The sequence below is a fragment of the Triplophysa rosa genome, linkage group LG5 (genome assembly GCF_024868665.1).
Source record: "Triplophysa rosa linkage group LG5, Trosa_1v2, whole genome shotgun sequence".
NCBI lineage: Eukaryota > Metazoa > Chordata > Actinopteri > Cypriniformes > Nemacheilidae > Triplophysa > Triplophysa rosa.
The window spans coordinates 26519728-26529477 of NC_079894.1; positions in this window are offsets into that span (position 1 = coordinate 26519728).

Below are 9750 nucleotides of genomic sequence, written 5' to 3' on the forward strand. Positions count from 1 at the left end.
AATAAACACTAGCTGTTGTCGAGAGAACGAACCGTTATCCCACTGATTAGATGAATAATCTCACGTTACGCAATTTTTCCACCTTAGAAGTTGATTATAAGGAAACTGCTAAACTCAAGGCATCGCAAACTGAGAACATAAAACTTCTCTGATATCATGCTGATGTTCGTTATCGGTGATAAAAATATATAATTTGGTTTTCCCTGGTCGTTGTTTCGGCATGTTAAATAGTTTTAGAAATGAAACCGGATACTGATATCCCGACCTCTGACAACATCGGAAGTTCGTCACTAACGCTTGTGCACTGAGTCCATTTTAAATGACAACACAACACAACACAACACAACACAACACATGAGCAAAGCTTATTCAGTCATTGAGTCAAGACCCATGAGAATGACTTCTGTAGTCAAAAACAAGAGAGAATCAGCAAAAATATTAATAATTGATAAAACTCCACTTGCTTTATTTCATGTGAGCTTGCTATTTCTCGTTTCGCATATCAGAATAAAACCTAAATTGCCTGATATGCTGTAGTATGCCAAATAAATAATTCAACCCCATTTAGTGTTTTCTCTTTTTTGTACCATACTTCTCATAGTTTTATGTTTTCATTGAACCTGGAGAGTCATTAAAAGCAAATAATGCACAAATGTTCCCTCCTTACATTACTTTTGGCCACTATTGTAAATGCAGTTCTCAGAGCAGAGAAAACACTTCTAAACTGCTAAAGCACACTAATTCATCTGTCTGCAAACATCTTTATGTTAATTATGCTTGAAATGAAACTATGCATCATATTATTGGATGACAAACATGGCCAGATGATCCCAGCGGGAATCCAGTCTTCTGCTTTTATCAGAATTATAAGCTGTGGAATGGGAGGGCCATCAATGATGGACATTTTCTCCAATTATCCCATGAGAGAGAACCGAAGCGAGTATGTGTAAGGGTTTGCGCTTTTAAGAGCCCTTCCGATAATCGCCACCTTCTGCCAATGGTGACATTCTGTTAATGGCTGGATTGACCCAGGGTTGAGTTAGAACGAACTCGCCGGTTCCTGCGCCAAATCTGCTTTACCTGCATCTCATATCAGGCCTCCTGCGATGCTCCGGCTGTCCTTTCTGTGCAGTCCGTCTGACGTGCAGATGTTTCGTGCTTGCCTTCTGTTCTTCTGAGACGTGTTGAGGTTGCTCGAGCTGTCTGAAAGAGAGCATAATTGACACTCGTCTCCTTGTTCTGAATTCAATTAGGAGCAAAGCCAGAACCTGCTTCATTCGGCCGTCACTCAGGTGAATTTGGTAAATAGAGTCTTAGTCACTCGCAAATCCAGTTAAACTAAAAACTATACGAACAGTCTTTTCAATTCGAACGCCTCTTTTTTATGTCAACTAAGTTTGTAAAGATTGAGCTTTACCTGCGCCGGGCAAACCTCATTTGCATCATTGCTTCAGTAAATCTGATTACATAGAAAAAAACAATTTCCCACAAAAAGATTGAGCTTTACCTTCGGCAAACCTCATTTGCATCATTGCTTTAGTAAATCTGATTCTATATACATAGAAAGAAAAAAAATCCCACAAAAAGTTTTGTTATGTACCAAGCCTGTATCCTTATTTCATCAATATATAATATTATTTTATTCATACTATATGTATATGTAACAATACATATAACAATACAAAAATCAATTCAAGAAATAAACTTGACTTTCAGGCAACACCTAAAAATCAAGTTTTTACTTAGTGGTTATTATCTTTCTATATCATCTTTCAAAAAGGTTGAGATACACTGATAATATACAACACATTGTACAGCTAAATTCAGTTCTGAAAAACAAGCGACAAACCAGCCTTCAACAAACCTGTGTAACGTGTGCAGAGCAGAACTCAACTCAACACTATTTGTTATTGCATATGATCCCACTTTGGATGCTAAACCTTGATATGAAAGAAAAACAGAAAAAATCAATGTACCCTGTAACCCGGAGCAACCTCCATAACACATGTTGATGATGGATTACTAAACAAATGGCTGTATTTTAATACATTTCCAAACACTAATACACTTCTCTATCCCCCAATGAAAATATTTACCAAGGAGGCTGAATCCATTGTGATGGTGCCACATCGCACGCCGCCAGAGAGAGTGCTGGTGCACAGCCAGCATGTGAATACAAATTGGAAAATGGATGGTCCACTATGAAAGAATGCCATTATTGACAACAGAACAGAATATCATTGAGAGAAAGGGCATAATATATATCATGGTCCAACTCAAAATGAACGTCAAAAGAAAAACTTTCTTTCAAGACTGTCATATAAAGACATTTTCTGTATATATGCAAAATATACACACAAGAAAATTCTTTCATCATGTTTTCAACCTGTATGAGTTTATTTTTGAAGATATTTTGAAGAACATTGATAACCGAACAACACTGAACCCCCTGATTTCCATTGCATGACCATGGCACCACTGAGACATTTCTCAAAATATCTTCTTTTGTGTCTTGCAGAACAAAGAGTCACATTACAACCACACGAGGGTGAATAGTGAAGACTGCATTTTTATGTTTTACTGAACGATCCCTTTAACTGGATATGAAAACAATCCGATCCCATTTGTTGCACCACTGGTATGCTAATGTAGTTTTAATGTTTTGGCTATTTGTGTACAGCTGGGAATATTCTTCTGATTGGTCTGCGTTCTGGCGCTCGCGGGTCCCTCGTGGCGACTCATTAGGCTCAAAACACAGGTAAACGCGTTCTCATTAGCCTTTTACATCTCATGGACAAACCCAGTGAAGCTACAGTAAACCACATCATAAGAGACCTATTATACCCTGTCCATACAAAACACATTTATTAGTGTCATAGACCAGTTATTCTTACACACCAGCTGTACCGGCATCACTTAGAATCCTGGGCCCGTATTCTTAAAGCTTCTAAGAATCCTCTAAGAAAGCTCTTAATTTAGCTTACAAGCTTCTACGTAGGAGTCTTAGCTTAAAAACGAATCAGGATCAATCTGAGAGCAACTCTGAGCAAGGAAAAAAGTAAAACTTTAATCTTAGTGAGGAGGCGGGGCTGACCCCGTTGCTATGTCTTTTGAAGACTGTGATTGGTTGGTTGGCCAAGAAGGAAAAAGAGTGCTTTTAAGTATAGGGTCATTAGTTTGAAATTGCACATGTAATTTTTTTCTGTTTTACCATACTCACACACACACACACATATATTCTTTATTTTCTATTTACCATGCTGTTAATGTCAACGTATTTGATAGAAAATGAACAGTGGCATAATAAGTCTCTGTAGTGATTTCTTCTATTTCTGGCACTATGGCATTTCTGCGCTATCTTGGAGATGTTAACGTGTCTCTAATAGGATCGGTCACAAACTTCTAATGTGTTGTGTCTTATTAATTCACTGTCATTCAATTCAATATCATTTAATGTTATAGCGCGTTTACAATTTGCATTGCATCAAAGCAGCACACACACAAAAAACATTAAAAAAATCTGATAAAATGGAAATAGTCATGCATTGCAACACATTTCTTCTCACTTTTCGTGTTTCGTCCATTTTCTCTGCTGCTAAAGAAACTCTTAAGTCTCTTAAAAGTCCTCCTTGCTACTCCTAAAATTTTGGACCTTAAGAGCTCTTTTAAGGGTTAAGATGCTTTATGAATTTATTTTTTCTTTACTAGGATCTTTTCTGTCATTTTAAGGGGCAACGCCCACATTTCTAAGAATTTTCAGAAGGCCAATTTTGTCACTAGGAGCAACTCTGTGCCCTAGGATTTTTCATGAATACGGGCCCAGATGTTAATAAACAAATGAAAAACACTTCATTTACACATATGAACTGTATTGTTTACTTAGATGTCAGCCTGTAACTGTTTACTTATTCATTGGAACTGTTGCCACATTTTCCATCACAGAATCATCCGCGCACACAGCTGTGTGTTTGGAGAACTTGATGTGCAGAACTTGATTTGTATCTTATCTATCTTATCTTATCTTATTTTTTTGCTCAGAGTGAGAGCGACTAAAGTGACACTTCAGGACACATTTGAGTTATATCTGTCTAGCAAAAATAAATTATAACTAAAAAATAAAACAATTAAAAAATAGTTAAAAATTACTTTTGTTTATTATAAATTAAGAACAAGTTTCCTACTTAAGGATGGATGTAAATTAAATTAACATTTAAATTTCCTATTTAAACAAAATAACTAGGTCTGAAAAATTATCAACATTCACACCATTTAAAAAACTATTTAACCTCATTAATGTTTGTACATAGGGTTTAACACAAAACATTTACATTAGCATTTGGCAGATGCTTTCATCCAAAGCGATTTGCAGTGCACATGTGAAATGTCACCTTAAACTCACAGAAATCTGCAAATATTTTACAAGGTGGCTAATTTACTGTAAATCTGTACGGTGTGAATTGTCCCAAAACGTATGATTATTAGAAACAAAACAATACGGTAGAGTCTACCGGGTAGACCCTCCCTTAACCCCACCCCTACGTCACTGGCGTAAGCAAATCGTACTAAAACGTACAAACAAGATTGAATGAATTCATACAAATCAGACAAAATAAGCCACCTCGTAAAACAGCTATTAATTTCCGTGAGATTGCATTGGACATTCATGTGGTTTTTCTGTAATGTTATGCAATACGTATTCATGAAAAATGCTAAAGTGGCATTATAATTGACAAAATAATTGAATCATAAATGACTTCATTACAATGAATCGTGTAAACATTCCTCTCAATAAAGTCTGCAAACAGACACACTTGTGTTTGGTCTAAATTAGCTGTTGACTCACACTTGACTTGTGTGTTAAAATTATAAATCTGTACAAATGAAGCCATGGGTTTTATTTATACTAAAAACTGTATGCAAAACGTGTTGTTTTGATATAGTTGATGGATTCTTCTTGAACATCAGAGACTCGAGGCAGCAAGAACACACAAATAATATCCAAGCAACAACCTACAGCAGCAATGACCAGGCAAACACCTAGAACACCACAGTGGTGACCTTCGCAAGGATGCGCAACGCTCACTAAGACTTCACAATCTTAGATACATTATGTTCCATGTTTACCCAATTCAAACTGAAGGTTTTGAAGCAAAGCAATTTAACAACAGCCAACGCTTACTATGTGCAAATAAACCTCCAGGCTTTGTCAGTTTTCCTCTCTTCTCCCCAGAGGAAGTTTCTTCAGGAATATCTGAGAGGACAGGTTCTCCCTGGGGAATGGGACACTAGACTGCAGAGTGACAGATAGAGAGACAGCCTCTGTTTAAAAAGCTCTTGAGATGAGTCTGAGACAGGTAACAATAAAACAAACCATTTGTATGCAGTTTAACGATTAGAACCGCTGATCCAAAATCTCGATGAGCAACAATTCAAGTCTTGCAAAGTGTTCTAAGCACTAAAAGTGGTTCTTGGCTCATAATGCTATATATAGAACCATATCTTGGTGCTTCAGTGGTTCTTTACAGGTTCTTTAGCTTTAATAGAACCCCTGAAGAACCATACAGGGGCTTAACAAGTTCTTTATACAGAAGCGGTGATATAGCACCTCAGTCATCCCAAAGAACCTCTGAAGAACCTCTGAAGAACCACTGAATCACCAAGAAATGGTTCTATATAGCACTAAAAGTGCTTCCCCTTTGATTACGAGCCAAGAACCACTTTTTGTACTATTTATAGCACCATTTTTTGACTAAGTGGAACCCACCTTCTAAAATATACACTGGAGTGAAAAGTATGACAACTTGCCCAGGTGTTCCCTATCTAAGAAAATCTCAATACCTCTAAGAATGACATGCAGTACAATGTTAAAAATAAAGGTTCCTAAAGGGTTCTTTGTCAGTCTGTGTGGTTTAATAGGAACGTTTAATATCCATGGATCATCTGTGTTGCGCAAAATATTCTTTGTTCAGGATAAGGGTTCTGCAGACTGTTAAAAGGTAAATGGTCATCAAATATGGTCACCTTTGGGCACCTTTGTTTTTAAGAGTATCGCCATTTAAATTAAATATAAAACCTAACACATTAGGCTCCAGGAATTTTTAAAGGGTTCGCATCATATACACATAGACTTTTTGGACATATTATAATCCTGGGCCGACAACACCCCTCAGATCCAAATACAATCAAACATGACACAAAAGCAATTGTGCAAAAAGCAGTCAAACACGCCACGTTTTTTTTCTGCAGCATCTTCTCTGTCATTATGAAGAATGGAGGACAGAAATGGGGTAAATTGGCAGGCATTTCTGCTCGTCTCTATTCATATGCAGTGATAAAACCCCTGTAGATTTTTCTTGATGGATAACTATAAATACAGGAGCCTGTCCATAAACACCCTTCAGCGTGGCGGTTCTCAGCTGACTCACATGGATCTTATAATAGCTTGCATGGCGCGCCGGAGGCTCTGGAAGTCGTTTGTTTGATTAGCCACTACACTCCGGACCGTTCTGGACTCCGATAGCGCTAATGCCAGTCATTGTGAAGTAAAAGCTCCACTGAGTGATGTTTTAGTTAAGTTAGTGGCTGTATGTTGGTTTTACTGTGTTTTGGAATATTCAAGAGTATTACCCTGCCCTGACAAGTCTAATATAGTCTTTTGACGAAAATGCAGTTTAGTTTTAGTCACATTTTTAGTCAACCCCATCATTTTAGTTTTAGTCTAGTTTTAGTCGACGAAATATGAAAAACATTCATTATATTAAGTCTACTAAAATCTAAATGGTTTAAATCATTTACTTGGTGCAATTAAATGTTCCATTCAAAGATTCAACTGTTTTGACATAATTTACTTCACCTTAGAATGAAATTAAACCAGGTCATTACCTTTATTTTTCAGAAAAGTTCAGTAACTAGATATGCATTGTTGGAACACAGAATATTAGACCATGAATGACATGTTCCAGTTCATTCAAACCCATTTGACTCAATTGACTCGTTAAGTAGGGCGTGTTCATTCAGTTCATTCAACCAATGAAACGCTCTGACAGGGCTCACACTCAAAGGCTATTGGCTCATGGCATGCCTCTTTGAAGAAAGAGCTGCACTGTCTTTGCTTGAGACGGCAATGAATGAGAAATAGCTTTCATATAAATTGTAATACATTTCTCTAGTCATGCAAACATGTTACATATTTGGTTCGAATGTACAGTTTGACTCACTTCATCACTTCTATAATCAGTAGAGGACAGCGCTGGTGAATATATGTCTGTGCTTAGTTCCCCTTCTCCCAGAGACTTCTCTCTGCCGTTTATATGATATAAGCAGCACATGCCCACAAACTGATGTGTGCCAGTTGGGACAAGAATATTTTCGTATTGTTTTTATTAGTTGACGAAAATGTCAGTATATTTTTATTACAGTTTTCGTTATCATGCATTCATTTTTATTTAGTTATCATCTCGTTTTCGTCAGTGAAAACATGTCGTTAACGAATACTTTTCGTCGTAGTTTTCGTCAACGAAATTAACACTGATGGACACAGAGATATTTGGAAGAATGTCAACCAAACAGTTCTTGGCCGCCATTGACTACCATAGTAGAATAAAAATGGTTCTGTTGAACACAAAAGAAGATATTTTGAAAAAAGTAGGAACGCAAACCATTATGGGGCACTTTGACTACTATTGTCATTTTTCCTACCATGGTAGTCTATGGTGGCCAAGAACTGTTTTTAATCAAATTAATAAAAAGGTTCATTTAGATGTTACCACATGAAGCACATCTTTGTTGGTTGTGTCTCAGTTACAGCCAGCGCGAAGCCCAAACCTGCAGAACAAAGATGATTTTACATACATGAAATAACATGCAGTCAAGTTTTGTAGTGGCAATTTTCCACCCATCATTGGGTCAAAAAGGGACAAACCCATCGTTTAGTTGTAAAGTAACCTATGCTGGGTTGTTTTAACACAACATGTTTTAACCCATTGTTTTGTCAAATATAAACATTAATTTTAACCCAGCGGTTGGGTTCATCCCTTTTTGATCCAATGCTGGGTTGAAAATAACCAACATTGTAATGACTTTTATTCTAAACCAACTATAATGTTTATTCTATGTTCTCACACAAATCTTTCTGAAATTTTAATTTTTTTTTCAAAGAAGCGTCATTATGTTTAATAATCAATTTCCCTAGTGGTCCCCACAATGTTGGCAGATCTTGCGGTTTACAATCGATGGACAGACAAACAAGAAGACACACATTCTGCACACAATCCTTCAGCCCTGCTGGTGTGTTAAATGTGTCAGGCTGAGATCTAAAATCTGTTTTTAAAGAGGTTAGAGAGAGCAAAACCTTACGATTAATACCATTCAATTAAAATGTGCAGATTTATTTTCTTACTATGATTTTATATTATATATATTATGTTATTCCAAAGAAAAAAATGTTCATGAGCTTCTGAATGTAATATCTTCTGAATCATCTTTCAGTTTCAGGTGACATTATCGTAGTGTCATGACTCTCCATATTCAAATCAATTCCAGACAGACAATATACTGTATAAAAAGACATCAGATTATTAAAATAAGTCAGGTTGTGAATGGTGTTTGATGTTTTTTAGCATGACAGCAAATGCGATCTTTGTTCAATACATTACAGAATCATAATAGTCCATTATAGAATAGAGCTTATTGTTGGTGTCATGTCATGTCATGTCATGTCATGAGCTATAACTCAACAATAGCACACAACAGCTAATTACCTGTTACCTGACACGCCTCCAGACTGTCGTCATAGCAACGCAGATTCCTTTCAATTTTAGCTTAAACTGCAAGGCATCTTCTACCTCTATTCTGTAAATTTGCCACAATTTAAAAAGGATATACAACAAAATCATCATTGTACCACCTTTTTGGTTCACATGCCTTTGAACTTTTGATCAGACTCCTTCGACAATTCTTTGAAATGACGTTTTGTTTTGTGGTGCACATCAGAACTACCAAAAGCGTTTTGTTGTTTGTATCTCAATACGATTGAAAATCCAGTGGAATCAGTTATGCAGAGACGACTGTTCCCTTTCTGTCGGTCTCTCGATGTTGTGTCGAACCGACTACAGATGAGTTTCTTTATCGGTGGAAGGATATCTTTGGCAGAGCAGTGGCGCGCTGGCAACTCCACCGAGCAGCAAGTTTATCGAGTCGGGACTGCAAATAATAAAAAATAAGAAGGTAAAACGTCTTGGTTACGGATGTAACCTCGGTTCCCTGATGGAGGGAATGAGACGTTGTGTCAAACCGACAGAATGGGGTTTGTCTTGAGAACCTATAATCTTCTGAGTATTTAGAAAAGGCCAATGAAAATTGGCGAATGAAATTTGCATGCCGGGCTCCTCCCCGGATGTCCGGGTATAAGAGGGAAGCCGGCGTGCTCATTCATTCACCTTTTGTTCTTCAGAGCCTACGCATCTGATGGGCTTCTCTAAGATCTTTGGTGATCATTTTTCTGCTGGAATCTACGACTCTCCCCTGGGCGTCTCGGCAGTTCCGGAGGTGTTCGAGCAAATTTCCTTTCTAAAAGAGCAAATTTCTCCAGCGTGGCTTGTCCCGCTGTTCTCATGGGTGCAACACACTCATCGAGGAGGGGACGGACACGATGCCTGCTTCCAGTACGCTGGGGCAGACGTTGTGAATACGTCCTGCCCGCACTGCCGGCGGTGATGATTCAGACGTTGCGTCACGGGTGGCTGTGTTCCC